Below are 20608 nucleotides of genomic sequence, written 5' to 3'. Positions count from 1 at the left end.
CATCCTGCACACCAGCATTGTTTTAGGTGCTCTTGACATTAAATCAGTTGCATATTTTCATGAGAAGATTGTGAAGCTCTCTACAATTCTCTATAGAGATCCTTTAAAGCACCCAAAAGGAGAAAAACACAACCACAGGGTCCAACATTCAAAATTCTGCTACAAGCAGCAGTGCATGCAGATGCTGTTGTCCATTTTGAGTGACAATGTCCAGATTATTTTAAACACATCAGGTAAAACATTGGTTTTTATTCTAATGTGTCATTATATCCACTTGGATAAATTCATTTATCCATCTCAATGATACTGCTTGTATCAGCTTGCTTGGTCTAATTCAGGCCTGAGCTGCTCTGTAATCACTTGTTCAACTTTATGACATTAGACATTGTTGACTAATAGCTTCATTTTGCTGAGTTTCCATTTATTACTGTCACTATTACAGCAGGATTTAAATTTTTGTAACCTGCCTATCCTAGCATGATTGTAATTTCATTGACATTTAACACTGATCCTGAAGGCTTCTCTTTGACTGTTTGTCACCTAAAGATCAAATACTTTTGCTGCTGACTTTTAAAATCAATTACAATCTTGCAGGATTTGGCTCAGAGGATAACCCAAAGTGAAAGGCAGAGAGTCTTAAGAGAGAGAGTTTCCCAATGCATTACATGAGATTGATTTTTCATGTGCAGAAACAAAAGATCTGCTAAAGGGAAAAAACCAACCAAATCCAAACTCCCCAAACCAAACAAAAAAACCCTCAATTCAGAGTCAAGTCTTTTCTATGATACTTGAAAGATATGCATAAATCTGTTTTTCAGCCACTGAAATTTTAGAATCTGGTGTAAAAAAATTAAATGCACATCAATAAATCCCTTTATTTAATATTATGAAAATATATACTTAAGAAATACTTAAACTACAATTTATCATTTTAAAAAACATATTCCTCTCTCTGCTTTCCAATATTCAGTTTCATGAAGTGGATTTGAACTAAATCTCCAAGTTCAATAAAAACATTGAGGCAAAATGAAGTACTGAGCTGGGTGATTTTCCATCAATAGATAACCAGATAAAAGCTTTCACTTTCAGAGTCATTCCTTGTCTGTATAAATGACATACACAGATTAATGGAATACTCAGGAAAAGAATAATACAGTATCTTAATGGAATGAACAAATGTTTCCTTGAAAATACCCTCTCACACTATGAACCATAATTGTTCTTTAAATTCCCAGCGAGAGCATACATTTCCCTCACACTCTGAATCAGGTTGAAAAACATTTTAAGGCATTGAATTTGAAACTGTTGGAGGAATTATTCACATATGGGTAAGCAGGAGGGCCACTAAAACCAGATTAAAACTAAATATATTTTAAAGGCAGATTTCAGCAGTGTACTGAATAATCACATAAAAGAGACATTAAAATGCATGATCTTGTGCAGCAATTCTTGGTGATTCCTGATCTAAAATTGAGTATTGGGATCTTCTTTAACCACACTGGAACAATTTATTACATTAAACAGGACAACACATCTTGCTTTAAAAACAATGACTGCCAACTGCATTTCCTTAGAATATTCCCATCTGGGAATTCTGACCTTTTTTGCACAAGAACTTCAACTTGCTGCAGAGTTGTGCATGTCATTATCTAGTTCCAGTTAGTGTATCCTGGGAGAGGTGTTTCTCAGCCCCACAGAGAAAATGGGAGGCCAGGCAATATTGGCAACAGGAAGGCTCATGATTGAAAGAAAAGGAAGAGCTCACTTTAAGGAATGCAGTGCTCAAGTGCAATAAAAAATGCCACAACTAAATATATCAAAATATGTTTCCAAATCAATGTTCTTTGAACTCTCCATGTGACAAGGGCAGATGCTAAAATTTTTGTCTTTCTAGAAATAGAAACAAACATTAAAATGTCCAAGGGGAGGAAAATGTGCAATTTTCTCTCATCTGTTTGTGTTTACTCCCCATTTTAGGACACAGCCTAAGTAATGGAGGCTCCTAGCAGGGAGGCTAAGGTTAAAATGGTTAAGAACTTATGATTTGAACTCTACAGGAAAAGTTAGTGTGACAGACATGAATCTGGAAAGCCCTATCAGTGCAATGAAAGTTTTATCTGAGGTAGAATCTCTGTAATTGAAATCTAAGTACAGATAAACATGTATAATGTAACTGTTCACACACACAAGACACTAAAAGCAAAACCACAAAGATGTTCTGTCATCAGAGCTCAGCATTAATTTACTCTCCAATTCCAGTCAATTTGTTATCACAAATGCTCTCAATTAAAATGTTTTATTTGATACAGGGGGAATTAAAACAATCTTTTTATTCTGATGATAGAGATGCACTTAGCAGAATATAAAATTGTGATTTAATGGCTACTTAATGGTCTGAAGCTTTAAATGAACAAATCATAAATTAAGGCTTCTGTAGCCTTTTATGCTTCCCCATTTGGATCCTAAAAAAACAATTTGCATTCATTATGTAGGTCTGATATAGAATACCTTGCTCCCCAGTGACATCCAGCTGCATTCCAGTATTTGTCACAAGAGTGAGCTTGACACTGCTGCCTTTGGAAGATTTCTGCTTTAAGGTGTGCGATGCAGCCTCTCCTTGGGCAGAATGACTCCAGACTTCTCCAGGTGACTCTGAATCTCCCTCAACACCCAGACTGAACCAGGCTAAATCCATTCCTTTGTCTGCAGTTCAGATCATTTCAGACCAGGCAGTAGGGATGGATCTTTGAAACCCCCTATGAAAACTGAGCACAGAACCTGGTTAGTAAATGGTAACATTGCAGTGAGACCATATGAAAGAAATTCCTTCCCAAAGTGTTGGCAAACACTGTTACTTGAATCAGATCCATGAGTTAGTCTCCCTTCCTTCCTGAGTCACTGTTGATTACAACACATCAGTAATTTAGCAGCTAGAAAAAAAAAAACATTAAAAATAACATGCACTCACACATAAATTTATGTATTTAAAGATTCATCTTAGGTTAAAAATATAATTTTTTGATTAAAGTATTTTGAGTGGAAAAAAAATGCTGAAAAGAAATAGTCAAAGCTAAAAAAAGAGAAAACCCCTAAGTGTTTTGTGTCTGAATATAGTCTGAACTTCTAAAACAGAATTTATTGTATCTTTCTTTCAAAATATGCAATTCAGTACATTCTACAACCAGAAAGTTTTAAAATATTGTTCCCAAAAGGAAAAATAACTGCTGTAACAGTTTTATTCCATTCCCTGGGGCTTTTTGCCCTCTTCTGGGCATTCTGAGCTGAGCCCTTTCCCTTCAGCACTGGTCCCTGCAGGGAGGGTGTGCCCAGCTGGCCTCAGTGGTGCCACAAAGGGGCACTGCCTGTTTGCTGATCGCATCCCTAATGTGGCCTGTTTGCATTTCCCTGTGCTGCATCCTTAGTGCTCACCCTGCTCTTACAGGCACTGTCATCTCCAGGTCATTTCAGTCATTTCTGCCTCCTGTGCAGTTTCCTCCCATTAAGGAGCTGGGTTTGCAATAATTCTCTCCTGGCCAATTACTTTTGGAAGCACCATTGTGCCTTTGCTCTTGTTCCCACTCTTACATCCATTTTCAGCTTTTTCTGTGTCTAAAGCCTGCCAGGATTATATAATGACAATATTGGTATCTCAAATGGTACCTGAGAGCTTACATCCCCCTATTTCAAAACCTCATTATATTTTTAAAAAATAATAAATAACCCCATTTTAATGTCACAGAAATTTATATGTGAATCCTCTGTCACAAAAAACTGGTCCAGTTGCCTCTGGGACTGTCAGCACAGTAAATAGATGGCATCAACAAAACAAGCTCAGCTGAACAACATAATTCTCCACTTTTCAGGGGGGAAAAGAAAGCTGCAGCAGCAGCATCTCATGCAGTCTGTTTTTTGATTAAATAACCAAAACAAACCAGTGAAAAAACCAACAGAACTTATTATTAGGCCTTCAGAAATCCATCAGCTGACATGCTTCATGTCTCTGTCACCTGTTAGGGACTTTGATATTTTAAATGAAATGGTCTATGGTAGCCCACAAAAAAAGAAATTTGCATAAAAATAAAGTGCTGTTAAATGTTCTGACTAGCATTCATTCACAGGTCACAAATTGTGGAACAGACTAAATTAGAGAAGTGACAGCTGAACTACTGTTGGGGTGTTAATGTACACCAGTCCTGTGAATGAGTTTTCTGGAGAGGTAAAAGCTTAACTTTTTGCACTAAGAAAGGCTAAGTGCATATTTTGTGACTTCTAGATCTCTTCCATCTGCTGTGCTTCTTCAGGCATGCAGTCCATTCTTCTTGGAGTGAGGCAGCCAAGCAAATGCTGTATCCAAACACTGCAGGTATGCATCTTCAAATAGTTAATGAATTTACTACTAAGTAATAGCAAGAACAAGCATTTCTAAATTAAAATAGTGCATAATGACACCCTAACACACAAGGTTTCTTCCAGCTGTGGAAATTTCATGTATTTTGTAGATATGACACAATATAGATTGTGTAATGAATGTTACATGAGAGGTCGTCTAAGCATCTCAGGAATACTGTGTTCTTAAAATACACAGAATTAACCCTAGAAGACCCCAAAGCTCTCTCTAGAAAGTTGTGCTTTAACAGTGAGTTTCTTCCAGAGCTGCTGCTTTCTTTGTGGCTTTCTTCTTCTCATTTCCATCTACGTACTCTGCCCCTAATCCCTTCTACCTTCAGCACTCCTCCCTCTGAGTTTGGGCTCTGTCAAGACCCAGGTTATATGAAGACATGTTTTATGTGACATGTCAAAGGGGTTCACATATTCTGACATGTGGGTTTTATGCATGAAGTACTGTAATTCCCACAGTAACTGATCCTTCAAGGGTCCACAGTCACTGAGAAGAGCCAAAGTTCAGTCATGCAAACAGTTCCAGTTACTGATTCACCTCAAAGTGGCTGGAACTCTTTCTGCACACTAAATATTCCTGTGTTTTGCATAGTTTAAAAGAACCATTGCTACCTCCCCAGCTGCTCATGAGCCAATAGAAAACACCACTGAAGCAGGTCCTACCTTAACTTCAGGCTCTTCCTGAAACAACTGTGCACCCCAGCTTCAGGGAATCTTGATGTTGTTCCAGCACGGAGTCAGACCATGCCTGGGAACTCCTCCCTGGTTCCACAGGGCAAACACAAGCTGCCAAATCCTGGCTCCAGTAGCATTTTGGCAGGGAATTCTAGAAATCAAGAGAGCTTTGTGAAAACAACCTTTTCCATCTAACTTTTCAGTATTACTATTTAATGTGCAAGTTCTCTGCCAAACACTCTTTCATGCAAGTCCATTTGCATTTTTCTGCTAAAGACTGACTCAACAGAGGAATAAGAATAATCTAAGAAGTCACTAGACACAAGAATGGTAGAAAGCCAATGAACAGTTTCAGAACTGCCAAAGATTGATATAAACATAAGGAAGGAACAACAAAATGCTCCAATGAAAAGTTCTGACCAAGAACTCTTTCAGTATCATGGATTTGCAAGCAGGTGTTGAAAAGCAAAGAATACTAAAAGCATTGCAGCTCCTATCTAGCTGCACAAAAAATGCTTATTCACTTTTTAATCCTTAATCTTTTCAGTATTTTCTATTTCTGAAATATGGATGTTTATAACAGAGTGCATCAAGATGCTATTTTGATACTTACAGTAACATCAAATCTCCACTAACTAGTGAAAAAAAATATCATCAGTGATAAAAATACTCATTCCTTGAAATACTGAGGGCATATCACTGAGAACAGATTACAGCATCATGGTGAATACATTTTACTAGTACAGATTTCTACAATACCAGGCAAATTTATGAAGAAGATAATTTTTAGAGGCTGTATTTAGCATTTACTTTGCCAATTATATTGTACATTTTGTGTATTTCATTAAATGTAAAGCAAAAACACACTGTGTGCACAGACATATGAGAGTATAAATACATATGCACCTAAATCCTTATCAATGTTTTAGAGTTTTATATTGCCAATTTTAAGACTTTTATATTATCAGTGTTTTACAATAACAGCACAAGGGAGAATCATTCTAGTAGCTTTACACAAGAAGCTTTAAATGTGGTTTAAAATATTCTGGTTCAGTTCATGTTCTATAATTAATATTAACATTACTCTTTTCCAAGGGATAACATTTGGGAAAACAATCAGTTCACAAAAAGTGTATGAAAGTCACCAGTTTTCCAGTTCTCACAAATATCAGCATATAAATTACCAGCCACTTAAAGCAAAAAGCTACTGATACAACAAAAGAAATCACAGAAATATCTAAAATATTCTGGGAGCATTTGCAAATGATTCCTGCCAAAAAAGGCATCAGTACAAATATTCTTCACACACAGAGAAAAGACAATACATAAAATTACCCTTCAGAGTCCTGTATGTGTTTCAGCTGGTGAAAGACTTACTGGAGTTTTGCTAAAAAACTTCTTTTAAAAAACCAGAAATTGACATGAATACTGGAATTTTTTTACAGGATCTCAGGATTTTGACTGACACAGGTTTTAAGATTAATATCAATATTAATGACAACTTCTGACAAAGAAGTTACTCTGAATTTAGTACATAGAAAAGAAAGCAACTTTAAAAAAATATTATATGGTCCACTATAATTCATTATTTAACTGGAGTGTGTTAGGCTGCTTTAGTTCACAATGCACTAAACAAGTTTTATTTCAGTGCTTACTACTTTTCCTGTTGTGAAAAGAAAGCAAAGTTTCAAAAGTTACTGATGAACATTCAAACATGGAAACAACACAATTATTTTAAGTTATATTACCCTGCTCCTGTCTGTTTGTAAGGAGTAATTGAATTTACAGAGAGTGGCAAACCAAGGGAAGTGCAAATAGACATTCCAATATAACAATTCCCACAAAGTTCTGCTGTTGCTACTGTTGCTGTATTACCAGAAAGCAAATTGTTCTCCTAAGAGATCTCTAAAATCTGCACTCAGAGTAAGGGAAAGAATATGCTGAGCAACCAGCAAGAGATGCATGGAGCTGGATTTATTCAGGGAGCTCCACAATCAGCTAAAGCATTTGGGATCAGAATAAGCACCTTCTTCAAGAAGCCTGCACAGTGTGCACTCTCACTGTGCCTCCAAGAGCTCTGAGATGGCATCTGACAAGCACTAGGCTCCATTTTTCATAAATATTTTGATAGCTTCTTTCCTCAGTGATTGCTTCCTGTGAGCCTCGAGTGAATGAAAAAGAACAGACTCGCAGCTAAAGTCATGACTGAAATGTTTCATGAGCTTACATAAGACAGGTGCTTAGCAGAGAAAAGAGATGTTTCATAGAAGCTGTGGGAGTATTTCTTTATTCACAGGTCCTTGTCCTTCACCAGACACTGCTGAAGCTTTGGCATTCTGGACTCTCCAACAACAGCCCAGCCCTTGGCTGGTCATTATCTCACTGACCTGCATGTTTTCCTAAAGGAAAAAGAAACCCAAATATTGTTTTTTTTCCCTCCTCCTTCTTCTATTAGGCTAAAAATAAATTGCCATTCTTATCTTTGAAGACAACTACAAAACTTCATGTAAAAAAACCTATTTCCAAATAAATCTTTGCTTGCAGCAACTTAACTGATATGTCAGTTTTGAGAACGCTCAAGTTGTATAACTCAGAACATGACAGAAAAAGCTGTAGATAATGGGAAAGAATATTTCACAAACATGTCCATATTCATCTTGGAAAAATTTTAAGTAAACAAGGCATCATCCACTTTTTAAACTATTATTATTTGCTTGAGAGAGTTATGAGTTTGTATCAAGTACTTAGGTCAAAAGTTTAAACATTACTTAGAAAAAATGGGTGCTTTTTAGCCAATATGAATTTTTGCAAGAATTCTGTAAGGCAAATGGATGGGTTTCTGTCCCTGAATTCCTTTAAGTATTGATTCTAATCCACCTACACAAAGTCCTGCATTACTCAAGGCATAACATACTTATCACAAACATAGTTTTTAAACTTGAGAAATACGTATTTTCAAATTGATCTTTCATGATCAAATAACAATCTAAAAAAAGCTACAGCTTTCCAAATTGATTTCTGCTGTTCTAACCTTTTGCAAATCAGTTGTTTGGTACCTTTTTCTGTTTCACCTCCAAAATCTGCCAGGCTTGGAGAGACAGTGCCCAACTGCATCATCAGGATACAGCTGTTCTCTTTGAGGCCTCAATCCCAAGGCATTAACATCAGTGAAAGGTTTTTATTGATTGCAGTGGATGGCAGAACAAGCTGTACCCAGGATATGTTGCAAATTGCATTTGATGTGCTCTGGCTTTTTCCCTTTAGATACCTGTGTGATCACAGTGAAAGGCAGTTTAGCTTAATTTCTAACTGATTTTCAGAAGAGGGGTCTTTTTTTTTCAAACAATTACCTAAATTGAATTTCTTCTGCTAGCCAATTGGTTCTAAGAATCAAAATTTTCTCTATTTCTGTTTCTTTTCCAGTTCATCATCTCTCTCTTGGAGCCTCACACAATGATGCTCAGCAGAACCTGGAGAGACTGAAGATCCTGCACTGCTGAGGGATGAAGGTGAGGTAAATGAGGGAATGCATTCATGACCTTTGTTGTTCCAAGCTCCCAAGCAGTAAGTTTCTTGCAGAAAATTATGTTTTAACTTTTCCACTAAATCAGTTAATTGCCTTCCCACTTTAATGGGATATGTGTGAGGGAGCTGTGGCTCCTGCTGCTGCTGACACAAATGTGGTACTGTGGTGGGTACAGGTAAGAGCAGATTTTACACACTGCTGCCAAGGCTCTGCAGTGACAGCAATTCCACATTCCTGCCCACTGTGCACCTGGGTTAATGCCACTTCCAAAGCTATTAAACAGGCATCTGTGCCCAGGGCGAGTCCTGCCTGCTTGGATGAGATAGATGAGAGCCAGAGTCATTATTGCTTTCCTCCTTGGGACACTGAGATCCTAAGTAGGTGCTTTTCTCACTCACGCCTCACCAGAAGGTGTTCTTGAGTTCAGCTCAGTGAGGCTTTACTGCCCTGAAAATGCTCTCACTAAAGATGCCTAAATGAATTCCTCATGTCCAGATTCTCAAAGATATAAAAGGTGAGAGACACACTAACACAGGCAATACACTTTTTGGGTTAGTCTACAGAGGACTGCCTTACAATTTTCCATACTTTCATTCCAATAAAAAGAAGAGTTTATGACTGGTATAATGTTGCTTTCCCTTCTCTTCACCTGGAAGCTTTGGGAAGGGATAAACATGCTTACTTTGTAAGCTTGACTTTGGATTTCCCAATCCTAACCTTCTCTTGTCTGAATTTCCCTTTACTGGGTTTAAATTTCAGGATATGATGCCTGAAAGGTTTCCTCCTGCAATACTGAACACTTTTCCAGGGACAGGATCATACCCAGACATTTTGGGCCAAAGCCAGAAATGAACAGCAAGTCCTCATGAGGGTCCTGAACTCCTCCTCCCATTTCCATCCCTGGGTTTTTGCTGATTTTTCTGATTTATTCTTCCTCACCTTAAGTGGAGCTGCTCTGCAACTTTCTCATGGTTCCTATTTACATCTGTCATTATTATACTATCTGCTAATTCAGGATAAATTCCTCAATCCTTTCTGTTTTGAAAAACTTTCCAAAGCAAAGGTGAAAACTGGAATGCTGTGGCTGCTGCTTGTCATTCTGCTCTGTGATGCCAAAGCCATCAGAAAGCTGAGCTGCAGCTCTCAGCCTGTATTTCCACCTACCATCCTTCTTTCACCTGGTTCTGAAGTGTCTCCTCTCAGACCTCTGGTATTCTCAGGCATCAAACTGCAGCACTTTTACTTCTTCTTCCCAACTTTAATATCCACTGAACACACATCAGTGACCTGAAGTTCTTAGCTCAAGAGCAACAGCAAATAGCACTTGGTACCTGCAAAACTTTGGGAAGTTTTCCACTACATTTATTTTACTATTTTTTTGGTAGAACATTTCAGTCAAACCAAAACCAGTAACACGCTAGACTGCAAAATAATTTTAGTGAAGGTTTGTGTTTGAATTTAATGAAACAAAAAAACCAAAGAAAACTAGGAAAGAAAGTATGAAGCCTTATCTTTTCCTTCAATGTAACAGAAAATAATAACTGAAACAACTCTTTGAGTCATTCTCAATTAAAATGCTTTAAGTTTGAATTTAGCAGCCAAAGAGATAAACCACTTCTGAGGAGCACTGAACAGCAGCAAAAGAAATGTTATGTTACCCTTAATTCTCCAATGTCAATCATCCTAATTATTTTCTTTTTGTACATGCTTTAAATTTCAAGTATATAAATTTTTGTTTTAGAAAACCTTTGTATATATATTTTTTTAAATCAAAGCTGTGTGTTGTAAGAACACAGAAAGAGAGAAATTTTGAGTAATGGAATATTTTGGCATATATGTTCATTCTATCTTTTACATTTTGCCAACATAATCACCATTTCTGTTTCTTTCATGGGTAAAAAGCACAGGCATATGTGACTGTAAAGACACAGAGCTGGGATTTTGTGTTTTCAAGGTCTATACAAAACAGATAGAGGTGTTTGCCAAAGGTTAAATATTTCTTATCCGCTTCAACCTCTGTTATTGATCTGGAGATTTATGGCTAAAACTGAGTAAATGATGTGACCTTGAACTGGAGCTCCTTGGATTTGAAATGTAACTTGGCTCAGCCCTATTTTATATTTCACTTCATTAGACATATATTTTGACTTCTTACCAAGGGACCTGTGTTCTGAGGGAGAGGGTTGAAGGGACACATTGTGACTAAAGCTGAAAACTTAAAGCACTTTCTGTCATCCAGTTTGAGCTGGGCCACAGACGTTTTGGCCTGACTTGTTTTTAATGCTTTCACAATCCCACAGAGGTCCCTGCATACACTTAAGGTAGTCAAAGGCTCTTATACAACACAGTAGGAGTCTGACAATTCTGCTGACGTGTTTATCCCATAAAGTAGTAAGCCACCCTAAGAAATCTCAACAGCCCATGGCTGCATTTTTAAGGAAATGAATTGTCCTGACTGAAGACAGGTCACATTTTAGAACAACAGCAGCTACAAAACACTCTGGTGCCACTGCAAGTCACTTGACACCCACCTGAGTGTGTGTGTGACACAGCTGTGTGTGAGGGGAGAGACCAGAACACAGAATGGTTGCTTACACTGACCTGAGGTTACGGCAGCGACGGCCTCCAGCAGAGCTGGGATCAAGTGGAAAGCTCTGCCTGGCCCCTTGTGCCACCCAGTCCTCCAGCCCAGAGTTTCCCTGGAACAAGGAAACCTGCCATCAAAACTCCTGTGTATGTGGAATGTGTCTGCCTGAAAAATTAAATATGTATGATGCTGCATTCTCACAAGAGTTGGAAATAAAGTGTTGCAATAATGAAATATTAATATTTAAAGGAGAGAAGTACAAGCTCAGAACACAATAGATCACACTACAGTTTAGTCAGCAGCAGTAACTGCTCTGCACTTGTGGACTAAATGTGCTGATGTAAAAAATGGAGGCAGGTAAGGACTCTACTTTTACTTCCACATATCTAAAATAAAATTAATTTTAATTAAAGTTTGATTTGTCTATGACAATGGCTGTCTTTTTAATGGTTACTGCTCACCTTGAGTGCCAAATTTGCTTATCGTTTAAAGCAAGTTCAGTTCAACTCAAAGAAACTTTCAGTAAAGTTAAGAAAGAAGGGGGGCCTGGATGCTTTGGGGGACATTCAGGTGTTGTTGAATTTACTGTAGCATTCCTGGGATTTCAAGAGATAGCCTGTCACTGGATCCATTATCTCTGAGCTCAGGATGCCAAGGTTTGCATGGCACGAGCCCCGGCAGGAGTGGCACAGTACGGAGCTCTGGTTTGAGGCACTGCAGCTGGAGGCGTTTCCCTGGCTTTGCTGAGCACAGGCTGCTGCCTCTGCTCATGCAGGGAGAGGAAATTAATCCAGCACATCCTCAGCAGCAGGATTAAGGCTTGCTTTGCACACAAGAAAGGATTATTGTCAATTTAAATAATTTTCTGTGTCAGGCTTAACTCAGCAGTGTGACTCCTCGCAAGTTGCCGCCTCCCAGCACCAGGGCATGAGGAGATAAAACAAGGGCAGCTCTTGTGGCCACCCAAAATATGGGTGACTAAAATTAGCAAAGAGTTAAATCCAACAGTGGGATGGCAACTGGGGTAACTGAGGGAAGGAGAGGTTCTGTCTTCAACTTCTTGAGTAACATGAACTGAATGGATAAGAAGAAACAATCTCCTGCCAACTTTGTAGTTTAGCCATCAGATTTGACAACAATTACACAGAAATTTCACAGCAAGTTGAGATAAGAGTAACTAGAGCATGGTGTGGCCCTCAGTAATAGCTCGTGGATTAAACACATCCAACACTATTGCTGCGTTGGCAGTTTTAGTTGTTCTGCTCTGGGCTTCCAGGAACTTTTTATATTACACAAGTTGTGGAATCTGAGCACTGAGGATACACCCACAGAGATAGGAAGGGGCAGAAGTGATAAGGCTGACGGAGGACAGCAACAGGATTAGACAAAAGAGAGCAGGATTAACTTCTGAGTGAGAGGCAGACAGAGCTGGACTCAGCATTACAGTGATAAAATCATCATCTTCGTAGAAAAGAAGTGCTTGGATTTAAGAAATACACAATGAAAAAATGCCAGCAACAGGCACTCTGAAAAACAGAGAGGAAATTAGGAACGGGAATATGGAGAACACTGTGAATGCAGCCTTTCAGAAGGTAATAGCTGTTGTTAGAGCTGTCAGATACAAACCAGTCAGAAGACAGATGCACTTGAAATGTCTGGTCTAATAAAGATCCCAAATGTCACTCAAAATGATCAGACTATTTATTACAGACTGTAATGGAAACATGAAAGAAGGCATGGGATGACAGAACAGAGACAGATGGACTGTTTGCTACATGTCATTTAATATCAATCAGTGACAAGAATTTATTAACACAGTTGCTGCTTTAATGCATTGAACAAGCTTAAAAACATTCAACACACTGGATGCTAAGTGATAATTAAAATGCATGTCACAAGGCTTCAAAAGCTGTAATAGTCTGCTGAAAATATCCAGTATAATTTATTTATCAAAAAAACCCCACAACCATAAGAATAGATCTCACTTGGTTTTGGAAGAATTAAGGTTTCTCTACCAGCAGTCACCAAACAATAAATACTTATTATAGTGAAAAACACTACAGACCTTTTCTCATTCCCTCCACTGACAGAGCTCTTCCCCCAGTTTAGAGCTGCCACATCTGGTGAGCACTTCTTTTTGGCATTTCCAAACAGTTATCTGTAAGACAAGTTTTTTGTGCAAAAGTATTGTCTAGGGGAAAAAAAATACATGAAAAACATTCAGAAAAGAGAATACAAGGACCTCACTGTATACATTTAATTTCTAAGCTGTTCTAAAATACAGGAATCTAAACAGCCATGTCCATTTTTACCATGAATTATGAATAAAAGTATATTAATACATGATATATTTTTGTAATGATTTAAATTAATTTATCTAATTATGAAAATCCTAAATTTCTCTGAAACTCTCATCTTTTCATAGAAGTCCAGTGGCAGAAATTCCAGCTATTTCAGCAGTGATCCCAAAGATACTTTGGTGTCAAGAAAAAAATAATATTTCCAGAAAAAAAAAGAAAGCAGAAAAACAGGCCTTTATCCACCCAGTATTCACAGCCTTCTAATGAAGCCTTTCAGCAGTGTTTATACACTAAGACACTTAAAAACTAAAAGGCAGAAGACAAAATCTCAAACACATATTCCAGTGGGATGCTTGAGATGGGAAATTTAAAACCCTTGCAATTTTCCACACGGAGATATTTTTGTTATCATACTAACACTGACAGAAGTTTTACTGTTTGCCATCTCTGTAAAATCATTTAATCAGCTGAATTCTCTGTATACAACACCAAATCTGCTGACAGACACTACTCTGACCCACAGCTGTGAAGAATGGGGGGAGATATTATATTCAAACATACACCCAGAAATACTGAGGCTCTTTTTGTCCAAGCCTAGTTGCTTGGCAACTCATGGAAGCTTTTTTAGATTATTTTTTTTAAAATAAGGCCCTGTTTTTTAACAACAGAGTTTTGAAATTGTGGAGTTTGGAATAACTGAGAGTGAGCAGCATAATTCTTAAGGAGAAAATCCCTCTCCCACTGAAAACTTTTCCCTCGTTTCAGAAGGCAGGAATTCCTGGTTGCTGCCTTTCCTGTTCCTTTTTATTTCAAAGCCAATACTGACCACGATCTCCTGGCATTTCCCTGCTCCTCCCCTGAGCAAGGAAGGTGCTGGCTGTGTTCACAGGCTGCCTTGTGCCTCCTCTGCACAGGATCTTTGCAGGAGCACGGTGAAGAATGACAAACGGCGCCCATAACGCGCCGCGTCACCGGAGCCCTAATCAAATTAGACTTACTGCCTTTGCAATCACAAGTGGCTCTTCATGTTTTATGTCCCAGCACAATTTGAGTCAAGTTGGCTCGCCAGAACATTGCTCCCGTGCTCATAAAAGTATATGACAGCTCTAACAAGCACTTGGGGAGCAGGCAGGTGCGGCACAATGCGGGCACGGCGGCTCCAATGCAAACACACACCAGGCTGTTTGCCTCGCTCAAAACTGGAGCTCCATTAGCGAGCCAGAAAAACACCAACAGCAATCAATTAGAGGTGATTTGGCTCCGACGTTCTGCAGGTGTATTGGATTAATTGTGGTCGCATTAGTTCAGCGATGTGCTAATGCTGTGTATTTATTTAGACAGCACAGTGTGCCTCGCCTCCACCCTTAACGACCGCGGTTCATTTCCTACTGCGAGCAACGAGAGAGGGAAAACGCTACCAAAATTTGTTGTGCCAAATGAAAAGGCTTGTGCTCAAGTGCCTACAAAATTGCAACCCAAAACCCAGGAAAGAAAGTAGTCTGAGATACACATCATTTACTGCTTGATTAAAACACTTACATAAGTCTTGAACCGTTAAGAATAATAAGCAGGGTCTCAGTGCATGATTTCTAATCCAATTATTTTTAAGAACTGCTAGAAATATAGCTAAGCATTATCACCTTTGCCCCAAAATCATGGCAGCAACACAGCAAATGAATAATTCAGGCAAACAGTATTAGGAATTAGTTTATAACTATTCCATGAGACTCTACTATAATGTATCACATAATAAACAGAAATAAAAAGCTGGGTCTCACAACTGTCTCACCAGGTTGACACTTTGGGATGCAGTTTTACATGGAAGGATAAATATGCTAATATAGGACTTGAATATTTGAAATTCATTGGAGAGAAAATTTATTACGGCTTCTAAACTGTATTTGTGCTGTGCCATCTGAAAGAACATTTTATATATTTCAATATTTTTGTAAACATAAAAAATTTTTAGCCTCAATCTGTTAGATTTCACTTCCCAATGCCTAATGAGTCTTGTTTTTCACCTTTATGATTACTGTTTTAGAGCAGGGCCAAGTTGGATCTGATACAAAGCATCTGAGCAGATCCCTCACCCACTTATTTTGGTTAAATTTAGGTACCTTTAGCTCAAGGAAATGCTTTGGTTTAAATTATGTGACATTTCTCAATATTCTACATTGAATGACATACTCCAACTGGGCTACAAATTTTCACCAAAAAGAGTGCAGAAAAAGAAGAAAAAGCAGAGTCTAACGTTCTGAGCAAAACTAATATTCTCAGGATGAGTTTTAATAATTTGCATCCAGTGGAATATGGAACAGTGAAGCAAAACCAAGATCATCTATGCCCAAAGGCTGTGCCAGTGGAAAAGTCACAGTATCAATTTAAAACTATACCTGTGCTGCTGGTGTCAGGGACCTCCAGATTTCTTCTTTTGCTTGACTTTTGCACAAAGAACAGTGCCCTGAAAGGGCAGCTTCAGAACAAGCCAGCTGCACCAGCAGGGTCAGGCAGAACTGAGGCATCACTAGACCATGTCTTGCAGCTGGTGTGGTCACACAGGTGCAAGGAGGCAAGGAAGCAGACCTTGGAGTGGGAACAGCACATATGCTTTAATTAGAGACCAAAAGGAAGAAGAAAACTTCATGTGAAAAATCCCATCATGCTGTCACCACAGCACTTGGCTTTGAAACCAACACCTTACTCAAGTCCTTATTTTACAAGTAAATTGAAATGAACTGCTGCAAAAAACCCCACATTCCCTACTTTTTCTCTTCACAGACTTGCTCACAAGAATAAAAACGTAGAAGAGATCAAAGCAAGGGTCCCTGTATTCCTCCAAACTGACCTGACAACCTACAACAACCAGACAATGGCTGAGCAAACCTCAATATGAAAAAAAATGTTAGCTGCTGTTTGTACTGTTATTACTAAATGCACTGTTCAGTGATAACTTAGGAACAAAAGGATCAGATCAGAGCAAGGACATGAGAGATTAAAAATGCAAAGTAATCTTCAACAGAATTAAAACTGTAATTAAATGAAGTTGCTTAGTGATATAAATGCTGCCCCTTAGTGATGTTTTGGAAATGTGCCAAGTTATAGTTCCATTTTTCATTCAGAAACATTGTTAGACACTTACTCAGCCTGCAGCAGTTCAAAGCTAAATGCAGTGAGTACAGCACCCAGTAGCTGAGGTTCCAAACCCCTGACTGCTTCCAGAATAGCCAGAATCCCGTGTGATAGTGTACAAAGACTCTGAAGCACAGGAATTCGGGGATGACAGTGTGCAGCTGTCACTGAGGTCATTGCTCAGACATCACTCATTCCACGCCACTCATGTCTCAGCCCTATTCTCTGGTTTGCAAACTTCTAGAATCCAATCACACAAAAAAAGGCTTCCTTTGTTTCTCACCACAGCATGGTTAAGAGACCTACCCTGGAAGGAAATAAAATCCCTCAATGACACTTCCACATCTGGGCAATCCCACACACCCAGGGTTAGCAGGTAAACCTCCAGAAATCATTTTGGGGAGGACAAACTTACTTCTGTCTCTCTGAACAGGTTCTAGCATTTTGCAACTTTTCTCTGAATTCACAAGGATTAGATAAAATATAAAATATAAAAAATATTGAGAAAAACCACAATGTCTGCCACACTCACCTTCTCCAAACACTATATTTTTTATTCCAACTGTGAGGAAAAGCTGCATCATCCTCCCTGTTTTAGGCACAGATCGATTGAGAGGCAATAGAAGCACACAAAGAATACAGAAATATTTACAAGTTGCTAATACATTTTTCCCATTTCAAACCATAATTTCTTGGGAAAATGGCCCATGTCACACAGATGAAGCCCACATGGATACTTTAAATCCACTTAACCCTGCTGATGTTTAACAAGTGAAAACTTAAATACCAAACAACCTGAATAAATGCTGTTTGCATTACTTCTTTTAGATATTTTATATGAATACACACACAAAATTTAGAGATGACCCAAATTTTCTGAGATAGCTCAAGAGTGGAGAAGATCTGGAATAAATCCATAGTAATCTAACAAGGCAGAAAACACAAACAATCAAACAATACGAACATTGCATATGAGCCACTGCTTATGAACAATCAATAAGCAATTATTAAAGTTAACCCACTTAAGAAGCAAATAAAAACATCAACTCAGAAAAAATTAAAAATACTTTAAAGCCGAGTCTTATTTTATATGTAAAAAAGATTGTCTGTTCTCTGCAGAGGAAAAAACAACTGTACCCTGAAATTGTTTCATAAACCAGTGCATCTCCCATTTAGCTATTTTATTCACTTCTCAATTTCCAATTATTTATGTCAACGTTTAGCTGTGGAACTCTGAACTTGTGCTGGCTGATCATAAGTTATCTCAAATATCTGATTCCAGGCAAGGATTAATTCTACAATCATGGCAGTTCTTTCAATATTAATTCATGTCTAGACTATTTTTTTAAAATCAAATCTAGAATCAAATTAATGGCTGTTTTAATTTACTCATTCTGTTTCCTGGCTCCATTTTCTTATTAAAGATGTCAACTACTATTTCAACACTTGTCTGAGAAATGGCAATGTCTTGGGAAAATATATCTAAGTCTCTTTGTGTATCAGGCTGACAAGGCACCAGTAAGATGAAAAATTGTAAAAAGACTTCACTCTTACCAGACTTCTGATTCTTCATCAAATATGACAGGAAAAAAAATTAAATTAACATAATTCAAAAGTATCAGAAAATACCTACAACTTAAAAAGAAAGAAAAGATTTTAAAGTCTTCTACTGAGATGCCAGGAATGGAAGCTGTATTTTCAGTTCTGCTTCAGGAGCTTTTCAGATGATGCCCACACTCCCATGTGCTTACCAAAAATCGAATCAATATGCTTTGGCACATGGCAAGCACCTAATACAAAAATATGTTGAACAATCTTGAAATTTGCAATAAACTATATTCCTAAGTTTAATGCCCACTCTAAAGAGAAATCCATGTTTATTTGGTTGGATTTTTTTTGTTTTAATTTACCTTGAAATCTGTATACAGATCAATGGTTCACAGAGCAATTTCCTGAGCAAGGACAGTTCTCAACATCAGCAGATTTATGTCAAAGGCTGCCAACACATGAAGTCATTGAAAGAACAAACTTATATTTATCAGAAAATGAAACAATCTTGCAAACCTCTTTTCATTTAATCGCAGAAGTCCTGCTCTCCTGCCTATGATCCAAGCACCCATGGGGATTAAGAGCATTACAAGAAGAAACACTTCACCCAAACAAATTATTCTCTTACAAACACAGAAGAGAAAGAACACCAGATGTTCAAAAAGAATTGGGTGTAGATTTAAGAATCAAAAAGGATGATGAATATGGACCATGAAATAGAGCATTAAGCAATGTGATAAGCATCTGTTGAGTAATAAATCCAGTCTTTGTGCAGTTCTTTCTTCAAAGTGAACCTAATGGGGAAGTTTTTCAGTCAGAAAATACTGGTCCTTCTAAGAATGCTATTTTATGTTATATATTTATATATGTATGTTTATATATTATATATTTTTAATATATGTTTATATTATTTATACAAATAATCACCTACCACCAAATAAATATTTATCTATGAAATAGAAGCCTTGCACTTTTATCAACTGATATATAAATGGCTGCTTTTAAGGATACACAATCCAGATAGGAAGCTGTAAGTGATGCACCTCGTGAGAAAACACAGGCAGAGACAGATCCCTTGAACAGCACAGTGCATTTGCATCCCAGGTTTCTCCACTGAGCTCGGGATGGGCATCCTGGCATCACTGCAGGGACCCCAGCTAAGGCCAGAAACCTTCGTGAATAACAAATGTGACCTCCGCAGAATCTTAAAAGGCATTTATTTCAGTACATTTGCCTTGTACTGAAGTTTTGGATAGGGAAGAATTAACATCATCTCATCTTAAATAATCAGGCAACTCTGGGCTGCCTCCTCAGTTCACCACATAATTTTTCATAAGGAAAGCAGAACCATATGGCACATGCTATTTTAATTGTTTTGCATATTAAATACAGAATAGTTAATACTTCTTCTTTGTCCCTGTAGGAGACCAGAGGGATGACTGAGTGGCTCCAAACAGCCAGGTGGGAAGTGTAGGGGAAACAGGGCGAGATCCCACAGGTGGAATATCTCTGCTCCACCCACACCGCCTGAGGCTCAGCCAGCCTCTGTCCACACACACACAAATGGAGGCGGCCGAACGCAAGGCCTGACAAACATGGCGGAGTGACCCCACAGCCTGACGCAAAATGGTGGAGTGTACCACAGCCCCACACAAAACGGCGGAGCAACCCACAGCCCAACACAAAATGGCAGAGTGACCCACAGTCCCACACAAAATGGTGGAGTGACCGCACAGACTCACAAAAAATGGTGGAGTGTCCCACGGCCTGACACAAACTGGGGGAGTGTTCCCACAGCCCCACACAAAATGGCAGAGCGGCCCCACAGCCTGACACAACATGGCGGACTGTTTCTGACAGTTTCTCTCTCATGCCCTCACCCACAATGGCTCCACCACCCCCATCTCTCTCACCCCTACCCACCATGTCACTGTCCCCTCACCCACAATGGCCCCACCACCCCCATCTCCCCTACCCACCATGTCACTGTCCCCTCACCCAAATGGCGCCGTCTGTCCGTGTGGCCCCACAGGGACCCTCAGAGCGGCACCGTGCCTGGGAGCCCCAGGGGAGCAGAGCAGAGCAGGGCAGAGCAGAGCAGAGCACACACCCCGAGCTCTGAGGGCTCCCCTGCCATGGATTCACAGCCTGCTCAGAGCACGCTGCATCCCAGTGTTCACGATGAAAGGAGGCACCAATTTCCTACCAGCAGAGACCACCTTGGCTCATGCCAGCCCAGCTCAGCCTGGCAGCCTTTGCTGTAGGATATCAGTGCAGGACAGGCCAGAGTAGCTCCAGCAGGGAGAACAGGAATGGCCCCAGCTGACCCTCCGGGCTCTGCACAGGCTGGCTCAGAGGACAACTCACTAGACACCGCAATATAAAACTCCCATGTGACAAGCAACACAAGTAAGATCCACATCCAAGACAGAGTAACCACTAATG

General features: G+C 39.0%; 1 long non-coding RNA gene across 1 annotated transcript; it reads right to left on the bottom strand.

Annotated features, from left to right (window-relative positions):
* Nucleotides 1-2648: 2648 nt before the first annotated feature.
* Nucleotides 2649-13342, bottom strand: LOC116996230. The gene is made up of 3 exons (XR_004417915.1): nt 13252-13342; nt 5062-5224; nt 2649-2765 (listed from the first exon to the last, which is right to left on the bottom strand). It is a non-coding gene; the product is annotated as an uncharacterized LOC116996230 (long non-coding RNA).
* Between the last annotated feature and the right edge of the window lie 7266 nt (nt 13343-20608).

This window comes from Catharus ustulatus, chromosome 5 (genome assembly GCF_009819885.2).
Source record: "Catharus ustulatus isolate bCatUst1 chromosome 5, bCatUst1.pri.v2, whole genome shotgun sequence".
NCBI classification, from domain to species: Eukaryota; Metazoa; Chordata; class Aves; order Passeriformes; family Turdidae; genus Catharus; species Catharus ustulatus.
This window is presented reverse-complemented; position numbering and strand designations above follow the sequence as displayed.